The sequence below is a fragment of the Scyliorhinus canicula genome, chromosome 16, assembly GCF_902713615.1.
Source record: "Scyliorhinus canicula chromosome 16, sScyCan1.1, whole genome shotgun sequence".
Classification (NCBI taxonomy): domain Eukaryota; kingdom Metazoa; phylum Chordata; class Chondrichthyes; order Carcharhiniformes; family Scyliorhinidae; genus Scyliorhinus; species Scyliorhinus canicula.
In genome coordinates this window covers 34,142,827-34,165,440 of record NC_052161.1, presented here as the reverse complement: position 1 = coordinate 34,165,440, position 22,614 = coordinate 34,142,827, and the positions used below count along the sequence as shown (strand labels likewise).

General features: G+C 45.9%; 1 protein-coding gene across 1 annotated transcript in view; it reads left to right on the top strand.

The window, feature by feature from the left end:
• Positions 1 to 3,400: 3,400 nt before the first annotated feature.
• LOC119979768 (zinc finger protein Pegasus-like) overlaps positions 3,401 to 22,614 on the top strand; it is a 54,467-nt gene continuing 35,253 nt past the window's right edge. The window contains 3 exon segments of the mRNA XM_038822400.1: positions 3,401 to 3,679; positions 13,874 to 14,062; positions 17,482 to 17,593. The gene's annotated coding sequence lies outside the window, so the exon portion shown is untranslated.

Sequence of the window (22,614 nt, the reverse complement as noted above, 5' to 3'; positions counted from 1 at the left end):
TAGGTATCCATTATGTATTATTTCACATAGGCAGTCTGCAAATACCATAGGAAATATTATTTCCACTTAAGGATTCAGTAAAAGCCTTATTCAAATATGCATCTTCTCTTCCAGAGAAAATGGGAACAGGTCTGGGAGATGATTGCTTATTAGTGTCAGCCAGAGACAAATTTTAAATTGTGTTAGATTAGAATAAATGTAGGGATTGTTGTTGTTTTGACTAAGAATGAGTGGTGAAGACAGGGACAGTGCATTTTGTGTCACATGTTGGGAATGCATTTTGCATTATTCTCCAAATTTCAATTTCCACATTTCCCATTCAATTTTCCTATATTGATATCACAATGTAATTGCATGATAAGACCACTTGATGGCTCTTTGGAACAGACTTTTCAGCTACTTCCCAGCTCAGTCAAGTTAAGTTTCACTCATACTTGGCATTTCCCTTTATTTTTCCAATATATATTTTAAACAAATGGCCCAGCGTAGAAGCTGACCATTTGACTTTTGTGTCTATTCCAGTATGCTCCACATGAGCTTGTCTCACCCCAATTTATCTCTCAGCATCAGCATACCTTCTACAGTATTACTTTCTTCCTCATGTACTTCTCCTTCAATGCATCTACACTATTCACCTCAACCACTTCATTTAATAGCACTTCCCACATCTAACCACTCTGTGAAGAAGCTGTTCCAAAGTTCCTTCTTGGATTTTTGATTTTCTGTCTCCATTTCTTGTGATAGACTGATCACTAATATTCATGACAAACCTACCTCAGGTAGCTACCTCAACTACAACTCCTCACATTCCGCTCCCTTTAAGGATTTGTCTCATTCTTCTACCTCTGTCATCTGTTCTGAAGAAGTCACCTTCGAAAATGGTGTTTTTGACATGTCTGCTTTTTTTCCTTAACTGAAGTTTCCCCACTGTGGTTGACAGGAAACTCAACCAAGTTTGACCCATTTCTCACACATCTGACCTCACTCCTTCCCCTCCCTCCCAGAACCATGATAGGGTCCCCATTGTCTTAACATTCCACCTCACTAGCTTCCATATTCCGCCACCATTTCTGACAACTCCAACATTATGCTACTATGAAACACATCTTTCAACCCCCACCCCTTCTGCATTCCACAGGGACCGCCCTCTCTGACATCCTGGTCCATTCCTCCATCACGCCTAACTCCCCATCCCCACAGCACTTTCCCTTGCAACCACAGACGTGTAACACCTGCCCCTTTACCTCCTCGCCATTCAAGACCTCAAATGCTCCTTTCAGGTTGAGCAACATTTCACCTGCACTTCCTTCAACTCTGTCTGTTATACTTGCTGCTCCCAATGCAGTTTCCTCTACATTAGGGAACCTAAACGCAGACTGGTGACTGCTTTGTGGAAGACCTTTGCTCAATCCACAAGCATTACCTCAACCTTTAGTAGCTTGCCATTTTAACTCAGCACCTTTCTCTCATGCCTGCATGTCTGTTCTTGGCCTGCTACCATGCTCCAGTGAAGGCTGGCACAAGCTGGAGGAACATCATCTCATATTCCGGTTGGGCACATTGCAACTCCTTTGGCATCTTTAGATTGTGGCCTTGCTCCTCCATCTTAAACCCCGTTTTTAAAAGTACATGTTATTTTTTGAATGCAACCCAGTCACTCACCAGGCCATCTGTCTTTTGTTCTTAAAGTTGCTGCATTTTGTTGTGATCTCTCACAGCTACACTTCTCCTTCTCTTCAGTGCTTACGAAGAGCCAATCTGCTTTCTCTCCTTAGAGATGCTGCCAGACCTGCTGAGTTCTCCAGCATCATCCGTTCTTGTTTATGTTTACAGCTCCTTAGTCTCTGCACAAGTGGTAACATCTTTAAATTTAAATACGTTCCTTCTACCTTTTCCTTATTTTACTGTTTGCTAAGGATCTGGCCTTTATATAGTACTGATGCCTCTGGAGTTCCCTTTTTTATCGTGTTTGTGAGCTTCCAGGAACCTTTCGTGCTTATAATTAGCTTAATTTGCTCACGTGTACTGTTAAATATACTGAACCACTGTACAGTTAGCATAGTGTGTGCAGCAATTTAAGGTCACAAGGACACTATGAAGACGTTGGCCCCTATTCAAGTGAGACATATACGTGGCGTGTCTGTCCCAGAACGAACTGCTTCCAATATCTCAGGAATCCGAACCCTTCCCTTTCTATGCCGTCTCTCCAGCCAAGTACAGTATTTCATCACCTTATCATGGAGTCGGCATTCGCCGTGCCCGGCACCAAGACCTTTTATAATTTAAGCCGTTTTCTAATTACTGAAACGTCCTTTTGCAGAAAGTGTACTTTATTTCTTACGCATTATTAATTATTCCGACGCATACCACATTCTAAACATTTTCCGTGCCTTCCCCTACAATATTTCCCTTATGCCGACCCGAGGGAGACCATCTGGGACTTACAGCTGTAAAACTATATTTTACCCGCGTCACGTCTTAGAGCCCCCACCCCAGGGTGAACGACACGAGTTAAGTACATCCAGGGCTCGGGTGGGACGACACCAGGAGATCAGACAGCCTAAACCAGTGTTCAAAGTACAACGGGAACTCGGCTGCCCATCAAAAGCACGTTCCTGGTTAGGTGCTGCACCTCGCCCGCAGTCTGCTCCAACCTGATATCCAGGCTCTGCTGTTAACCATCCATCATCGCCATCAACGCAGCTCGCCGGCCCCTATTGGCGCCATGGTTTCTAGGGTGACGGTTTCCGTGGGGACTCGTTAAGCTGTCGCACTGATCCCCCCCCCCCCCCCCCCAATGCTAACTTTGACCTCTCTTCTGCCCCCCCCCCCCCCCCCCCCCCGGGCTTTTGTTCGGTCGTTGGCTTTGGCTTCAATCTGCTGGGCGGAGAAGACCCGAATTTAAATGTATAATTCCGTTAAAATACCTGGCCGACGATGATGCAACCAGTCGCGTGCAAAAGGCCGACTGCACCTCCGCCGGTATGTCACTCTGGTTAAAAGATGTTTTCCAGATAGACGTAAATTAGAGGGTAAGCGAACTGCTAAGATTAAAAATAAGTATTTATACATATTTGTGGGAAACGCTGACCAGGTCGGACAGCCGCGCGGGGTGTGTTTGTGTTTTGGGGAGGATGAGGTGTTTTTTTTTAAGTGGGGAGTTCTGGGCGGGCCGCGAGACGCGACGGTTTAACGGTTCCCGGAGATGTGGCTCGCGCGGCCCTGCCTCCGGGAACAGGGCCTCTGCTCGCGACTCATCCCAGAGACGCGGGCCTCGGCGCAGCCGAACCTGCTGCTTTGGAGGGCCGGCCGGTGATTGATAGCTCGGCCCCATCAACGGGAGTCGGCAAGCCCGCCCGACTGGCCAATCAGCGACCTCGGCGGGGGGGGGGGGTTTGAGATGGAACGAGCAAAGGTCGGGTCCCGCCCCCGTCCACCGCAGCAGGTTTGGCTGAGAGGAGAGGGTGCGCTTCACTTCACTTGGGAACCAAGGGCTGGGGATGCCAGTCACCGACACTGTCAGGTCTCACTGGCACTCAACCGCGGAAGCAAATTGTCCTGTATGGAAGAGGAAACAAAATGCAGAGGGAATAGAAATGGTGGAACGTTTCGTGCGAAACATCTCGGATATTGGCTCTTCGTCCTTGACAGGCTCAGCCATCAGTGATGATACCTTTGAGTTAAAGTTTGTTTTCTTACATTTTAAAACAAAACTTCTATTGGACGACGCCAAAAGCGATTCAGAGCTGACCACATGCATCGTCTATAATCATTTGCCAGCCTTGGGTGAGGGGGTAGAATGAATGTCACTAGATTGATTTCTGGGGTGAGGGGATGATTGCCTCCAGTTCAAATTAATGGGAGATGGGGGGGGGGGGGGGGGGGGTGGTGATCTCATTGAAGCATACAAATTTCTTAAGGAGCGTGACAAGACAGATGCTGGGAGGATTCCCCCCCCCCCCCCCCCCCTCGTTGGGAAGTCTAGACCTAGGGGCTGTTTGAGAATAAGGGGTTGGCCAAATCAGACTGAGACGAGGAGAAACTTTGTCACCGAGTTGAGGAGCTTTGCAAATTATACCCCAGAGAGCTTTGGATACTCGGTCATTGAGTGGATTCGAGACAGATAAATAGATTTTTAGATACGAAAGGAATTGAGGGATGGTCATAGAATTTACAGGTCAGAAGGAGGCCATTCAGCCCATCGAGTGTGCACCGTCCCTTTGAAAGAGCACCCATACAAGCCCATGCCGCCACCCTATTCCCATAACCCAGTAACCCCACCTACCCTTTTGAACGCCCAAGGGGCAATTTAGCTTGGCCAATCCACCTAACCTGCACATCTTTGGATAGTGGGAGGAAACCGGAGGACCCGGAAGTAACCCATGCCTACACTGTGAGGAAGTGCAAACTCCATACAGTCACCCGAGTGAGCTAAACCAGCCCCCTTGAGCCACCTTGGGTAAAGGTGTCAACCAACTATTTAAATTTTTTAAAATTTAGAGAAATATCCAGACTGTTGTTATTACTGGGGAGGGGGAGGGGGGGGGGGGATATGGGTAGAAATAGTGGCAGTGTTATTTGGACAAGTAATCCTGAGGTCCAGGCTAATGCTCAAGCAGCTGATGGAATTTAAGTTAATTCAATGAATCTGGAAATAAAAGGTAGTCTCAGTATTGGTGACCATGACCACTTTCATTGATTGTAAAAACTCATCTGATTCACTAATGTCCTTTTGGGAAGGATGTCTGCCATGATCTGGCCTGCACATTTGATTTGAAAATGAAAATCGCTTATTGTCACGAGTAGGCTTCAATGAAGTTACTGTGAAAAGCCCCTAGTCGCCACATTCCGGCGTCTGTTCGGGGAGGCTGGTACGGGAATATAACCGTGCTGCTGGCCTGCCTTGGTCTGCTTTAAAAGCCAGTGATTTAGCCCAGTGTGCTAAACCAGCCCCTGATCTATTGTCACATATACCGAAGTACAGTGAATAGTATTTTTCTGCGGCCAAGGGAACGTACACAGTACATAGGTAGACAAAAAAAGAATAATCTACCGAGTACATTAACAAATGGTACATCAACAAACAGTGATGGGTTACAGTGCGAAATAAGGGGCCAAGCAAAGCATATACATGAGCAAGAGCAGTGTAGATTCCTGGTTAATTTGCTGTCAGTCTAGATTCAATAAAATCTGAGATGGATTTGCAGGTATCATATCATTTAATAATAACTAACTTGCAAGGCTGACTCAATCCATAGGACCTCAGGACACACACACTGTCTTCTGAGAGCCCAGGATAAAGAGAGAGAGTATACAAAGAAACTTCTGCTGATATATTCAAAATCACAGTAAGATTCACATATAAGCTTCCAATTGGTCATTCTATCCACCTCCTGACCTGGCCCTATATCCTAATTGGTCACTTTGCATTGTAACCCCAGCATCCTTTTCACCATGCTCACCATGCGGCCACCCTCCCCCGATGGTTTCAAACAGGCTTTGGCTAAATCTCTTTGTCCTTTGTCTGTGAGCTCACGACCATCAGACCGGCCCTACTAACATCGGACCGGCCCTACCATCTATCCTATCTTAACTAATAATTCTAATTTTATCACATTCATTTATTCATTTCCTCATTCCCTCCTTTTATCATTTCATGATAAACTATCGGTCCAAGCCGCAGTCACGGCCCCTCATCTAGGAAAACTTGTTGCCGCATTTCTAAATCCTACTGCAGCACCTCATCGGCCGCTGCATGCTCGTAGATCCTAACAGTCAAGACTCTAGGGGCGGCTATCTGTTTCACGGCACCCTGCATTTTACCCATCACGCATTTAAGGATGATCGTGCCCACAAAGATGCAGGCGAGATAGTCAAGAGCATAACGGTTCTGCATGGCAAACAACCTGAGTTGAGATAATTCCCTGGTTATTGCCCCGAGGGCCCCTAAGGTCTCGTTTCCCAGGATGGTAAGGCCGCAAATAAAATACTTCCTATCGTTGACCGCCAAGGAACCCCCCATACCCCCCAGTGTCTAGGCGCTCAGAATTCCCCATCCGGCTGAGTGGACCCGGTTGGGTGCTGGAACCTGAGGTTTCTTCCAACCTTCGCAGAATTCGGCTGAGACTGACCGACGTGCCAATTTATGGTGCAGTATCCACTCAGTGGGGCAGGGGACTGTGGTGGGGACTAGAGTCCCGATAGCAATTTGGCGGGGAAATGGGAGTGACTAAACATTGGTCGCTGTGCCATTAATGAAAAAGTAGTATCCTTGCTCCGTGTACCGGCTGGCATCACAATCAGTATATTGATTGAGCAGGGAACCCCCAGTAGCCCATTTCATCCAGCTTCGGAACGCCCATTCGGGCCTCATAGCAATGCGGAACGCCCTAGACTCAACAGTGATATGAGAGACATTCGCCCAGCTACAAAGGAGCTGGATGCCTAGCGTCAACGGGACACAAGTGGCATTGTAACAGGCACATTGACCTGATGTCAGGGTTATGCAACACTTTGGATCAGTACAAGTGGAGGACAGACATGTTATATTCATTTTCATCTCTACCAGCAACAGCCGTACCTCTCACTGCTGAAACAATTCTCATATGACCGGGAATCTCTATTGGGAGTGAAGGGGCTAGGTATATATGCCCTCCACCGTTGAAGCTTATCCTAGTTAGAGTGGGAATTATCCCGAGGAAGGGGAAGGCGAATAGCCGGTGGGCCGAACCTGGATCATAAGGAAGAGTAACTTGCGCGGGCGGTGGCTCGGAACTCTGACAACGAACCACAGTTTGGGGAGTGCCCCAAAGCGGTGAAACAGAAAATAACCTAGACACCGATGTGGGGTTTGGGTAGCAGACAACCCTCCCCTGGCCATACAAGCGGTGGTAAATCTAGAAGAGATTCATACCGTCCAGGTTTCCCTCATTCCGGATCCTAAATAAATTAAGTACATCTCCTGATAACCTACGTCTGGTTGTACCTCCCCTCTTACACAGCCCTTCCTCTGTCTAGTCCCTCTTTCTCTCTCACAACCTCTTCCTACCCCCTCCTTACAGTCTGATTTTACCTGTAAGGCATCAAGGTTAACACATCCAAAATCAAATTTACATATGCTCCAAAAACAAGGCAATGTCCATGCAGTCTTCCCTTCCCATCGTTGGGACCGGTGCAATTGCGTCATAAGTCCTGCATGGTCCGTTAACCGGATGACCTTCCATGAGTCGATACCACGTCCTCGTATATGGGGGCAGCGAAGAACGTCATCTTTGCAGAGGTGGAATGTCCGGGTACTTCGGTTGGGGTTACAGATGTAGATGATATTCCCCTGTTCCATTACCGCCGCCGATGTCACTCTAAGCGAGGCGATGCCGAAGATCACACAGGCGGCGTGTAGCCACCCCATCATGCTTCACACCTGTAAAATAGCGCTGGGGAAGGGAGGCAAGTTAGTGACCGACCTTTTACAGTGGCGGAGGTGGACCCAAACACTACACCCCTCCACTTTAACTGCAGTGGGGGTGGTAAGGAGAACTTGGAAAGGCCCCTCCCATCGTGGCTCTAACCCTTTCCGAGTCCAATTTTTGACCATGACATAACGACCAGGCTGCACTGAGAGCGAGCTATGTAATAGGGACGGTGACGAGTGAGCTGCACGGACCTGGCCATGGAGCTCCTTGAGGGCGTTAGTGAGGGCTAGAACATAGTTAGTCCTTTCTTTAGTCAGATGGTGAAACTGGACCAATCTGGGAACAGGCAGGTTCCCGGGAGTTCTAATGGGCCTGCCGGAAAAGACTCGGCAGGAGAGAGCCAGGCCGATCCTGCAGGTGTGACCTACAGCTGAATGAGGACACCGGAGAGCAACTTAAGCCATGTCGGCCCCGTGTCCGCTCTTAATTTAGCCAATTTAGTTTTGAGGGTCTGATTATGTCTCTCAACCAACCCGGCTGACTGCGGTCTGTCCACACAGTCTAACTGCTGGCATATCCCCAACTGGGAGCAGAACTCCTTGTTAATCTGTCCAATAAAATGAGGCCCGTTAACAGAACTTAACTGAGCCGGTATTCCGTACATAAACACCTCATCACATTTTTACAGCCTTTGGCTCTCCGTCCTCTTCCGTCTGGTGTCATGGTCACCAGTGACGAGATGTCATCTTTGGTGAATAATGATGGGCCAAGCCTATCGGCATCATCCGCGCCATAGCCAGCGTACAACACATATTAAGGCATCCAATGATTGTGCAGTCTACAATTATAATGACAAGTATTATCAATCCATGCATCAGGTAAAACCCCATGACCAAGCTATGAGAGATAACCCCGAACTGAATCTGACTAGATAGATAGCCATCCTCAATACTACCGTGTTGCCCTTAGGATTTATATCCTTCTTATAGTTATACTGACTAGCAACTATCCCTCAGCCTTGTCATTCGTGTTTACATGTCATGATTTGTAAACTGTGCAGGAAAATCAATGGTAAATGCATCCATCTCGCAGACCAGTGTCAATAGACCCTTTGTGAGGTGCTTTCCTCAAGTCCAATCACCGTGAACCATAGCTGGCGCCGCTCAGGAAGGTAACACAATAGCCATTCCGGTTGTTCCACTACCTCCAAGGCATCTGACTACCTCGGGGCAGTAGCACCATAAAAGCGTCCTCATGTCCCTTAGAAGCAGCCCACAACTCAGTCCATCAGCGACCAAAAGGTCCTTATCCCTCACTGGGATTTTTTTTTGTAGGAAGTGCTTTCCGTTTCCCATAGGAATGGTAATTGCTGATATTTTGTATCATGCACTGATTATCTTGCTTTATTAATTGCAGGAGCGTCAACCAATCCTGTTTCTATTTCTGACTTCCTGACTCTGACGTCGAACATTGTACTGAATCATGTAGCCCGCCAGCCCTGGCTTACTTGAGACAATAGCTCCGTTTTCTTCAACCCCCTGTTGTCTGTTATCATTTTCCTTACCGCATGGAGTGTATACTTGCCATTATTTGTTTTTTCTTAAACACCACTCACGCACTTAGTACAGGTAACTTCTTGTGGTTACAACCCAATTGAATTTATACATAACATTCCCAAACAACTTACAGGACTTTTAGTCTGTAATAACTGTTATACTCTCCAATGCTATATTGGTTACAAATTTCCCCTCGCGGCAGCAAGCTGCTAATATTCTAGACCAGTGCCTCTCAAAGTGTGGTACGTGTACGCACCGGTACTTGGAGTGTTTCCAGAAAAGAAAGAGACAGTAATCCTGGATTGGCTTGTTTCGCTCACCGATCCCAGGCACATTGGGAAAAAAAAACTGCCGGTACGCCACATCAGATAGTTTGAGATGCACTGTTCCAGACTACTGTCATTTAAAATACGGGGGTTCCTCGTCAGTCACTGCTGTCTGCCGAGACCCTTAATAACTCCTCCGCGTAATACGTCCCTCCTGGAGACCACAGATCACCCATCAGCTAACGTCCTGTTAGAGATGTCTGACCGGAGGTTTCAGTATTCAGTAATAATTTGATATTTTGATTTGTTGCTAACCCGTAAGGTTTTTCTTCCGGGCTCTATCATTCAATTCCCTCAAACATGTAGCCAATTGTATCATTAGTTTTTTCCCATACTGTCTGAAACATTCTTCTGCAGAGTGTTGTTCAGGTTCTTCATCGGTATGATCGTTGCTTCATCTGAAACTAAAACGAACAGGTCAAAGGCGGAGAGGGCCCTATTTCTTAATTTGTATCTTCCTATCCGTGCTTGGATATTCCAGAAGTACCATCTAGCATAGCCCACGTACTGCCTCACAAATCGATACCATAAGTCTGTCACTTGTCTACAAGATTGCACAGCCTTTTAAAGTCACATTGTTGTCGGCCAAATTATCCTTGCAGTAATTGCACGTTGTCATTAATCTATCCCACTTACACTGACACTTATGTAGCATGGTGGTTAGCACAAATGCTTCACAGCTCCAGGATCCCAGGCTCGACTCCCGGCTGGGTCACTGTCTGTGCGGAGTCCGTACGCCCCCCCCCCCGGTGTGCGTGGGTTTCCTCCCACAGTCCAAAGATGTGTGGGATTACGTGGATTGGCCATGCTAAATTGCCCGTAGTGTCCCAATAGCAAGGCTAAGGGGGGGGGGGGAAGCCGTTGGGCCACGGGTATAGGGTGGATACGTGGGTCTGAGTGGGGCGATCATTGCTCGGCACAACATCGAGGGCCGAAGGGCCTGCCCTGTGCTGCACTGCTCCATGCTCTTGGATTCAAAATCCCCCCTGTGGTCACAAACCTCAATCATTAAAGTTGCCTGATATTCCACAAAACAATCATGAATGCCCCAAATCTCCCTGGGGGCTGCAGCATCCCATCGCTGTCTTTGCAAATGCATTATCCATTCTCCTGATAACTCAGTATCTGACCGTCTCCTGGGTTTCATATGACTACCACCAGTCCAAACAATCGGGCTACAGAATGCCCCACAATCCAGACTTGTGGTTTCCTGATACTCACTGTGAACCATTTTAAACTGAGGGCCATTAATCACCGCCCTTGTTCTATCATTCCATACATTTAAATCTTTACTGATTACATTCCTACGCTCATTGCCCGTAGGCTGCCGATCGAGTATCATAATTCCTCTGTATTTGATCAATGTGACCAGATTTTTAAATTTTGACATAACTTCTTTTTGAACCTTTTTATTTAAATTCTGACATAACGTCTTTTTGAACCTTTTTATTTTCCTTATCCTTGATGTACATCATACAATTAAGGCCTGTTAAGCCTCCTCCTTCTGTTATTGCACCCCTGAGTGAGATGCGAAGAATCTCAAACTCCTCCTCTTTTGCTCACCCAGTGATCCAATCCGGTCAAAACCTTCCCTTGATACATTCCTGATAGTGCTACTGCATTTACTTTAATTACTTTATTTTGATGACGACCGGATTTGTATGAAAGTAAGATCCAAACATGTCATTTGAACTTTATCAGCTGTCCAATCAATGCTGCTAACAGGTTTTAATTCACTGTCTTCTCCCCCATCGGATCATTCGTTTTAAATGTGATACAATTTCATTTGCTCCAGACACCATGCTGCCCTAATTCAACTGTATGTGTACTCAGAATCTGAACTAATCTTGTCTTCACATCTTACAGCTTCACGGATGATGTTCCCTGAAGTCTTAGTTGGTAGCTTCGCCCAAACTTCCTCTAAATTAGCAATTGGTTTTAATATCTTAATTTTTCTGCATCAATTTTTTTATTAAATATTTCCCTGCAATCAGATTCTCATTTCCTGATACTGCAATTAATTCTCTTAATCTAACTTCTGGTCCAATATCTTTATTCTCCAAATCTCCTTCTTCAATGTCTATAACATGCTAAACATCATTATTTCTGCAAGTGACTTTTCGTGCTCATCGGGCACTAGGACCCTGCGGAGCCATGCAGTACAGCTTACACAAAGCTGTCTGCTTGGAAATCTCTTTGTGTCCATTTAGTGCTGAGCACATTGCCCACCGGCCATTTATAACTTCTAATTGATGTGAAACTATTTTATTTATTTATGTATTATTTTTTTTTTTAGCCAAGACTATGCCGAGTTGCAACTAATCATTTACAAATCCCAATTTATACAGTTTGATTTCACTTTTTGTTTTCTTCCTGAGAATTATGTTTAATTAACTCCCACATCATTCTTACTAAGGTTCTGAAGAACTTTCAAATACTTACTCCGTTTTAACTCTCACTTTAATACCTCCTAAAACACAACATTTCACAAAACTAGGAACAGAGGTTATCACATTCTTATCAAACAGACTCATTCATTCATCGGAGATCTCCATTCAGACAAAGGAATTCACATCCGTATACGTTCATTCATCAACACACAAGTCATTTATAACCCAATTCTGTTTCATTCAGACAACCCATATCTTCGCGAAGCTATAGTTGAACGGCATTGAACTGTCCGCAAACATTCCATCAGCGATCCTTCCTTCACTGAACTGTTTCGCGACATCACATCAACCCGGTACGGACCTTAACCAATTTTTCATCAAATTAGAATTGAACGGAATTGAAGTGTGCGCCAACATTCCATCAGCGGTCTTTTACTGAACTGTTGCGCGATATCACATCAATCCGTTAAAGACCTTAACCGAATTAAAGTATAATTTAATAGAGCCAATTTTTAATTTGCTACTCACATGCAACTGAGTAACCAGGCAACATCCCATCAGACACCAACTGAACTGTTCGCCTCATGCAACTGAGTAACCAGGCAACATCCCATCAGACACCAACTGAACTGTTCGCCTCATTCCAAAACTTAACCATACCTGCAATGACTGAAATAAAATCTTTGAATCCATCAGACTGACCTTTGATTTCGTCGAGGCAATCGAACCTAATCAAATGCGAGTGATTAGACTGTTAGCAGAATACGAGACAGAGGAAAATCGATATAAAAATACCGTGGGGCCCATAATTCCTCTCTCCCCGTCTGCGAGCATTCCAATTCTGATTTCGCAGATGAAAGGCAAGATAGTCGAGAAATCCGGATTTCGGCACCAAATGTAGATTCCTGGTTAATTTGCTGTCAGTCTAGATTCAATAAAATCTGAGATGGATTTGCAGGTATCATATCATTTAATAATAACTAACTTGCAAGGCTGACTCAATCCATAGGACCTCAGGACACACACACTGTCTTCTGAGAGCCCAGGATAAAGAGAGAGAGTATACAAAGAAACTTCTGCTGATATATTCAAAATCACAGTAAGATTCACATATAAGCTTCCCATTGGTCATTCTATACACCTCCTGACCTGGCCCTATATCCTAATTGGTCACTTTGCATTGTAACCCCAGCATCCTTTTCACCATGCTCACCATGCGGCCACCCTCCCCCGATGGTTTCAAACAGGCTTTGGCTAAATCTCTTTGTCCTTTGTCTGTGAGCTCACGACCATCAGACCGGCCCTACTAACATCGGACCGGCCCTACCATCTATCCTATCTTAACTAATAATTCTAATTTTATCACATTCATTTATTCATTTCCTCAGCAGCATAGGACATCGTGAATAGTGTTCTTACAGGGAACAGATCAGTCTGAGGGAGAGTCGTTAAGGAGTCTAGTAGCTGTGGGGAAGAAGCTGTTCCTGTGTCTGGATGTGCAGGTCTTCAGACTTCTGTATCCCTGACTCCAAAGCCACGGCAATGTGGTTGACTTAATTTCCCTCAGAAATGGCCTAGCAAGCCAAAAGGGCAATTAGGGATAGGCAATAAATGCTGGTCTTTCCAGTGGTGCCCACATCCCATAAATGAAGAAAGAAAAGTGACATGATTTATTGAGCAGTAGATTGAACAAGTACAATTGCCACAGCCATTATGCTGACTGAATATCTTATAAGATGGAACACTTGTATATCATTTAAGATTCAGTGAAAATGACTAAGAAAAAAGTGTAATTGCTGCTATAACAACATATTTTAAAAGGATTTCCATATTTATAACCAATTAAAAAAGAAATATCTGCATTATGCTAAATATGCCAGTCAGTCTTTTTTTCTTTATTCTTTTTGAAAAGTCACACCAACACAGACTAGGTTATATGGACAGTGGGTTTGAAAAACTGGTATTCCTGAAAACCTATTATTCCTATTCCTTTTATCATATTTCTAAATGGTGTCTGAACGTTCTTCAATAATATGATGTCACATCTGTGGGAACTGTATGCACATTTGTTTAGCATTTATGGTGTATATGTACAATTGTTACTGATAGGCTGGAAAAAGAAAACTTGCTTTGCAACCTACATGTTCCATCCAGGCTAACTTGATATGCATTTGATTTTGAAAATGCAGATACCCTTGATGCTGAAAATATTTTTTTGGTTCCTGAAGAATTTTATTTCCTTTCAAAGTACAAGGAACAACAATCTCTGAACCAATGTCGTAGCACAGAACTAAGTATCTGAAACTCGGACAACAAAATTGTGAAATTTTAAGTAAAAACAAACACACAAGAAACACCAGAATCATTTTGACTAATAGGTGAGCAAATATTAAACTATTGGCGAAGATCCTGGCCACAAGGATTGAAGACTGCATCCCAGGGGTAATAGAGGGGGGACCAGACGGGGTTTAAGGGGCAGCATTTGGCGACCACCATTAGGAGGTTGCTAATGTAATTATGATGCCTCCAGAGGGGCGTGAGGTTGAGGTGGTGGTTGTCATGGACGCAGAGAAGACCTTTGATTGAGATGGATCTTTATTAGGATGGAGGGACTCTGAATCCCTGAAGTCGGGGGTATGGGTTAACAACATGGCGGGGTTTATCAGGCTTGAAAAAATTAAATTCGCCTTGAGGGGTTCTTGCAGGAGTTTGCTCGGAGGTGGCAGCCGTTCATCGACTTCTTTGAGAAATATTAAGCTGTCAGCAGTGGGGGGAAGGGGAAGCATGGGGAGACAAGTAAGGACAGGAGAGCCAACAGAGGGGTGGCTGGGGAAGGTGGCACTGTTTGTGTAAGCTGTGTTGGCTGGGGTTTATGCTCGGGGGAGGGGGACTGTTATTGGTTATAAGAACATAAGAACTACGAGCAGGAGTAGGCCATCGAGCCTACTCCGCCATTCAATGCGATTATGGCTGCTCTTTTGTGGATTCAGCTCCACTTTCCAGCCTGAACACCATAACCCTTAATCCCTTTATTCTTCAAAAAACTATCTATCTTCATCTTAAAACCATTCAATAAAGGAGCCTCAACTGCTTCACTGGGCAAGGAATTCCATAGATTCACAACCCTTTGGGTGAAGAAGTTCCTCCTAAACTCAGTCCTAAATCTACTTCCCCTTATTTTGAGGCTATGCCCCCTAGTTCTGCTTTCACCCGCCAGTGGAAACAACCTGCCCGCATCTATCCTATCTATTCCCTTCATAATTTTATATGTTTCTATAAGATCCCCCCTCATCCTTCTAAATTCCAACGAGTACAGTCCCAGTCTACTCAACCTCTCCTCGTAATCCAACCCCGTCAGCTCTGGGATTAACCTAGTGAATCTCCTCTGCACACCCTCCAGCGCCAGTGTGTCCTTTCTCTGGTAAGGAGACCAAAACTGAACACAATACTCCAGGTGTTGCCTCACTAACACCTTATACAATTGCAGCATAACCTCCCTAGTCTTACACTCTAGCAATGAAGGACAAAATTCCATTCGCCTTCTTAATCACCTGTTGCACCTGTAAACCAACTTTTTACGACTCATGCGACACTAGCACACCGAGGTCTCACTGCACAGCAGCATGTTTTAATATTTTATCATAATTCCGTTTGCTGTTATTCCTACCAAAATGGGTAACCTCACATTTGTCAACATTGTATTCCATCTCCCAGACCCTAGTCCATTCACTTAACCTATCCAAATCCCTCTGCAGACTTCCGGTATCCTCTGCACTTTTTGCTTTACGACTCGTCTTAGTGTCGTCTGCAAACCCTTGGTCCCCAACTCCAAATCATCTATGTAAATTGTGAACAATTGTGGGCCAAACACTGATCCCTGAGGGACACCACTAGCTACTTTGTGGGAAAATCAACAACTTCGGGAGTCAGACTTGCTGTGTTCAATCAGTGCAGTTTATAGTTACACGAAGCTTCGGGAGAAAGCTTATGTACCCCGCGGTACGGTAGCCAACTGTTCTCGTGGTTTGAATGGCAGTCATTCATTTTATAATTTGAGTTCACAATGAGCTCAGATACAAAACAATTATCACCTTGTTATCTTCAAACATTTTATAGATTGTACATCGCTATTTGTAAGCGTTTTGCCATTTACACATGGTTATAGTTAAAGAGGTCAAACAGGTTACAGGTAGCAACAGGAAAGTGGTATCGATTGTCCCTTTGTTTTAGGAAATGGCCCAAGACATTCGTATTGGCATATCATTGTGTACACCGTGGCTGAAGTCGGTTTTATTCAAGTGGTGTCCTGCATTTATGTATTTCTTAATCTTCCTGTCTGGCTCCCTTTTGTCTTGGATCTCTTCCTATCTGTCCCACTGGCACCCCGCTGGGCTCCAGGTATCAGTTATGTCTGCTTTATTCTCTGTGTCTCCATCTTGTGTGCCAGGCAGCCATCGTCTGTGCCAAGTGCCCTTCTGAACCATTTCCCACTTCAATCCCTCCTTTTGGTCCGGGCTGTTGTCGCCCCAACAGCCCCGTAGACCAACACCACGGTACCTCTCATAGGTACAGGTCAGCAACTTCCCGTCTTTCTCCGCATCTCCTGGAGTCTTCGGGGAATATCGTGGTTTCGTTAAGGGTGACACTGGCTCCTGACACAACCTTTGTTACGGTACTACAGCAGATTTTTAGACACCCAAAGCTAAGGCAGCACACCAGTGTGACCGATATGAACATGACCAGTCCGTGTATTAAATAGGGTCCCCAGGTATTCCCCACTAGCCACTCTAGCCAGCTACTTCATTTTGTGAGTCCCTGTCTGAAGTTATCCAGTTGTTCCCTGATATTGTTAATGGCCTCTGTAATATTATAGGATTCGTCTATGACATGGGTTATACATTTATCTCCTATGATTGTACACACTCCCCCTTGTTGGGCTAACTGGTAGTCTACTGCATACCGTGTCTGTTGTGCATATAATCTGAGTTCAGCCATTTCTTGGTTGACAGCCTCTAGCACTTTTGAGGTAATGTATCCCAAGATTGTTAATCCACAAACAATTACATTTCTGTTCTTAGCACTAATCACTCCTGCTGCTCCCCCCCAGAGATAGAGTCCCGAGGAACCCGTACCCCAGGGATGATCCTAATGTGCCCGGGGTTTCCCAATCAGCGCAGAATTCCTTGCTGATAGCCCGGGTCACTATTCTTCTCCGAATATGTCTCTTCTGAGGGCATGGTACGGTGAGTGGTCCTATGGTTCCCATTGCAAAAAGGCCTGGGAGATCTAGTGTTTCTGTCGCGTACGTTCCATTGAAGAGGAACACGTATCCCTCCTTTGCCCGGTAGCATGTGGTGTCCTGATTATGAGTCTGTCTGTATTCCCAATTTCTTGGTTCCCCTGACTCCCTGTTTGATTCCACCATCTGGTAAGTATCAAACGGGTATGTCCATGTGGCTGAGCTTACGCGAGTCCCATTGCATGTCCACATATGAGCTGTCTTCCTGCGGTTATGTTCGTGCATTTTAGTTCATTGCAGGTGCAAGTAAACTATCCTTTATTAACCCAACAATGTTGGCGGATGCACTGCGTCTGTCTGCAGGAATTATTTGTGGGGACCAGGGCATAAGCACATCCCCATCCCTGCCCTGTGAAACAAAGCGGATAGCTTGCTGTATCTTGACCAGCTTTCCTTCCCTCTTTTTGGAGCTCCCCGCCCCCAGAGTCGGTGGGATTTGCAAGTTTCACACATCTCCCCTGTATCCCCTTTTTATACTTTCCGATTTCTCCCTTACAGGGTGCACCTGATGTATCAACTGTATATAAATTGCTCGGGATCCACCCAGGGGTGGCTACAAATAGGGCTTCTACCGACTACGCTAATGGGTAGCATACAGTTCGATTCCCGTGTAAGTTTATGTGGACTTTGTAAAATAGATTATCCTCTAGCCCAGTCAAATTTACAGTCGCGACAACGCAAAAGTATCATAATCACACCCGCGGCTACACACATTTTTACAACGAGCAAGTATCAATTCTAACACAATAGTTTATAATGTGTCTGTATGCTTGGTTGCAGAACTATTCTACACTTTCCGAGTACACTGGTCCTTCGCTCGCGGTCTCCTCCTGTGTTTGGGGGAAAGCAATCGGATTAGTTCATTCATGTTCAGGTTTATACAGTTTTAGCTGGGTCCAGTGTTTCCACATTCCCTTCCCTCTTATGTCAATACAGGCACAGATGTCGCCACTAATTATGACTTCATATGGCCCATTCCATTTTGGGGCAAATCCTGGCTTAACAGGTGGTGTTTTTATTAGGATGCGACTTCCCGCTGCTGGGACATCAGGGAATATTTCAAGCTCCCTTTGTGCGTCGTTTTGTTCCTGATTGTCTTTTACGAATTTGCGCATGCCTTTTAGCTGGGTGCACAGTTCCGAAACATATCTCCTGATTCTGTCTTTTAGCGGACCTACATCGGTCCAACCTGTTATGATGCTTTCTGGTAATTGCATCGCCCGTCCTGTCATTAGCTCGGTTGTCCGGTTTGTGGTAGCTCTTAGCCTCATTAGTATAGTGGGCAATACCTCTGTCCACATTTTTCCTGATGTTTGCATGGCTTTAGCTAATGTATTCTTAAGTGTTCTATTCATACATTCCATCATCCCAGAACTCTGTGGATGATAGGGGATATGGAATTTTTGTTTTATCCCCATCAGCTTACGTACTGTTTTCATCACTTTCCCAGTGAAGTGTGTCCCTTGGTCCGAATCAATTTGTAGGAGCACTCCCCATCTAGGGATTACTTCCTCTGCCAATATGCTGGCTACCGTGGTAGCAGTACAATTTCTGGTAGGGAATGCACCGGGTGAATTGGTCTATGATGACCAGACAATAAGTTTTTCCATGGGATTGTGGTAGTGGCCCTGTGAAATCCATTTGCAGGTGTTCCCAGGGTCCCTTGGGTCTGGGTTGGTGTCCCATTTTAATTTTTATGGGTTTACCAGGGTTGTGTTGTGCACATGTCACGCATCGGTGACAGTGTCGGGCTATGTCTCTTCCCATCCCTTTCCACCACCATTCTCTTCCTAAGCTGTTTATCATGGCCTCTCTACCTACATGCGAGAGCCCATGGTGTAATTCCAATAGGGTATTTTGTATGCATTCCGGTGCTATCACCTTATCCTCTCGTCTCCAAACATTATCAGCCCCTTTGGCTGCACCCTGCGCTTCCCATCTCTCTCTCTCTCCTCACTTGGGGTGTTCTCCTGTAATTCCCTAATATCTATATCTTCTTCTACTGGTTCTGTAGCTGCTATTGGTAGCTCGCCAATTGTTTTTTGTTCTAGAGCCATTTGTGCTGCTGCATCAGCTGCTTGGTTTCTTTTGAAATTCAACCAATCCGGGTTGTCTCTTCCTGGCTCCTTCTGGTGCACTTTAATTTTGATTACTGCGGCTTCTCTGGGTTTCTCACTGGCTTTTAATAGCGCCTTCATTCTTTGCTGATGTTTGATAGGGATTCCGCCCGTGGTTATGAACCCTCTCCTTCCCCATGTTGTCATGTAATCATGTATAATTCCAAATGCATATCAGCTATCAATGTATATGTTCACGGTTGTTCCCTCAGATAACTCTAGTGTCTGTGTGAGCGCCACTAGTTCAGCTACTTGCGCGGATTGACCTCCGTCAATCCTTCCTGACCTTATGGTTTCTAACTTATCATTCACTACTGCCCACCCTGTCTGGGGTGATCCTTCCACATATTTTCGTGACCCATCTACAAAGAGGGTCTCCTCAGTGGTTGTTAATGGTGTGTCTTTTATTCTACCTTCTCCTTCATCTCTGTCTACATCTCCACAGGTGTGTGGCTCTCCTGTATCTAAAATCCCTTCTGCTGGATTCTCCCCTATATCTCACTATTACTACAGACTTGCTTGGGGGTAGGAGGACAGCTTCCCACTTGGCCCTCCTTATGTTCGAGACTGACCTCAATTTTCCCGTATTTAACATTTCCACCAAGGTGTGCTTGGTGTGGAGGATTATGTTCCCTGCCATGGGCAGCACGGTGGCACAGTGGTTAGCATTGCTGCCTACGGCGCTGAGGACCCGGGTTCGAATCCCGGCCCTGGGTCACTGTCCGTGCGGAGTTTGCACATTCTCCCCGTGTCTGCGTGGGTTTCACCCCCACAACCCAAAGATGTGCAGGTTAGGTGAAATGGCCACGCTAAATTGCCTCTTAATTGGAAAAAATAATTGGGTACTCTTTATAAAAAAATTTTTTAAATGTTCCCTGCCATCACTACTGGTTCGCTAATTCTTACGGCCCAGGCGACGCAATCTAAAGCGGCTATGCATCTTGGCAACCCAGTGACTGTCGGTCCCTCTGCAGTCGAATAGTACCCTATGGGTCTCCCCTTGTCGCCATGGTCCTGTGTCACTACTGCGGAATAGAATCCTCCCTCATTGCTACAATGGATATGAAAGTCTTTATTCGAATCTGGTAACCCTAGTACAGGGGCTGATATTAGTTCTGTTTTTAGTTTACTGTAAGCCTCTTTCTGCCCCGGTCCCCATTTTACGGGCTCTAACGCTGGTTTTCCCCCTTTGACTAGTCCCTGTATTGGTTCGGCCAATTTTGCGAACCCCAGGGTAAAATTCTGGCTATAGTTGAATAACCCTAACACCTTCCTGACCCCTCTTATGGTGACGGGTCGCGGCAGTTGTTGAATTGCCTGCTTCCGATCTGCTGGTATTTCTTTAAGTCCTTGGGATATAAGGTGTCCTAGATATACGACCTGTGCCTTCCCGATTTGTGCCTTCTTGGGGCTTACCTTTAACCCTGCAGTTTCTAACTCGTGTAGGATTAGGTACAGTGCGTCCTGGTGTCCTGACTTGGACTCTGAAGCTATTAGGATATCGTCTATATATTGTAGGGCCGTGCTGCCCTCTGGTAGTTCTACCCTACTCAGGATGTCACTCATTACTCGATGGAAGATAGCGGGGCTGTTGTGGAATCCCTGTGGTAGACGAGTCCACGTGTATTGTGTGTCCCCTACTGTAAAGGCGAATTTGTCCTGGGATTCTGGATCCAATGGTAGGGACCAGAATCCGTTGGATCTGTCCAATACTGTGAATATTTTATGTTCCTGCGACAGTCCGTTCAGGATTGTCGAGGGGTTTGCTACAATGGGGTGCAATTTGGGCGTGACTTTATTAAGTCCGGTATAGTCTATCGTGAGTCTATAGCTCCCATCAGGCTTGATTACTGGGCAGGTTGGGGAGTTAGTGGTGCTTGTGGTCTCCCTTAGGATTCCCCTCTCCACTAACCCCTTGACTATTTCTACTATGGCCTTTCCTGCCTCTGGCTTAATTGGATACTGCCGGTGGGGCTTATGCTCTGGTCCTGGTACCTTTATCGGGTCCGTTTTAGTCAGTCCAGTGTCTAATTTTGTCTCCGCCCACACTCTGGGGATGGAAGCACAGATGGCTCCAAACCCCCCTGTCTCTAATTCCCAATTTCTGGCGGTGACTGTGGCCATCTTAATGGTTTCCAAGTGATTTGTAAGTTTCCCTATTTTAGTTTTCCGACCGTCCTGTCTTGCCCAAATCAATTCTCCCTTTCCACAATCTATTAAAACTTTATATTCCTTCATTAAATCATTTCCCATTATTGTACCCTCGTTATTTTGGCATACATAGAATCTCATGGGTATATACAAATTATTTATTTCTACTAACGTGGTTTCGCTCAGGTGGCGGGTGTTTTGTTCCCTCCTATCCTGGTTAGGTGAATCATTTTGTTTGTATGGGGTAAGGGTAGGTTGGTAACAGATATGGACGCTCCTGTGTCCACTAGCATCTCGCATTGTCTGCCCCCTACTAGTGCAGACACATAAATTCTTCCCTCCTTTTTACCCTTGTGAGTGGGGGCTGCAGACAGTTAGCCTTGCTGACCTCAGAGCTTCCGTGATCCCTCCGGTTCTGTGGTGGGCCTGGATCGGGTCGGGTGTCTCCCATGCTTCTCCCAACAGACTGCCTCTGAGTGTCCATACTTGTGGCTGCAATGCTTCCCACTGTCTCCTTTCTGTGGGGCCCCGCAATCCCTCGCATAGTGCCCTTGCCGGCTACAATTGTGGCAGATCAGTTTTGGCTTGGCCCAGTTCCCGTTACTGGGGGTTGCTACTCTTTCTGGTCTTGCTCTGACCTGGGATGTCTCCTCTACCTGTACACCGCTAGCCCACTCTACCAACTCGTCGTAATCCTGGGACATAATCACTCCCATTTTTAGGATAGTCTAGTGGGCACTAGAGAGTCCATCTTTAAAAGCTTGGAGGAACGCCCGATCCCCATGGCATAGGTTCCCTTGCCCTGAGTACTCTTGGTACACGTGGAACAATCGTTCCCCATATTCAGAAGCTCCTTCCCCTTTGTGCTGTCTTGTGGTAGTGATTTTGCTCCAGTTAGTGGGAGCGTTCCCTAACACTCTCTGGATTTCCGTTTTAAATTGGGCAAAGGGGTCCTGCTGTGCATTTATCTCTGCTGTTAAAGCGACGGCATGTGTCCACCGTCCCCGTTAGAATCCTGGGCTGCAGGAGTGGCGGGTCCGCCAGCTACCTGCCTCCACTTATCTGCTGGACAGGCTGCCCTGAGCAGCTGGTGTATGTCTCTTAGGTATAATTAGTGTCCTACCCAGATTGTGTCTAATTCTTCCCAGAATTTGGTGTTTGCGCTTCTAGGTTGTAATTTGCCCAGGGAAGCCATTATCTGCTGTCTCTCACGTTGGGTAAAGGGTTTATAATTTGCTTTTGGCTGCGCATCTGTTCCCCATAGGGTTACTGGCGCTAAATTGTATTCTAACACACCCCACCCTGCCGGAGGGGCGGTTGGCCCCTGCTGTGTGGGCTCGTAAGGGGGTAGGGGATCTGTTTC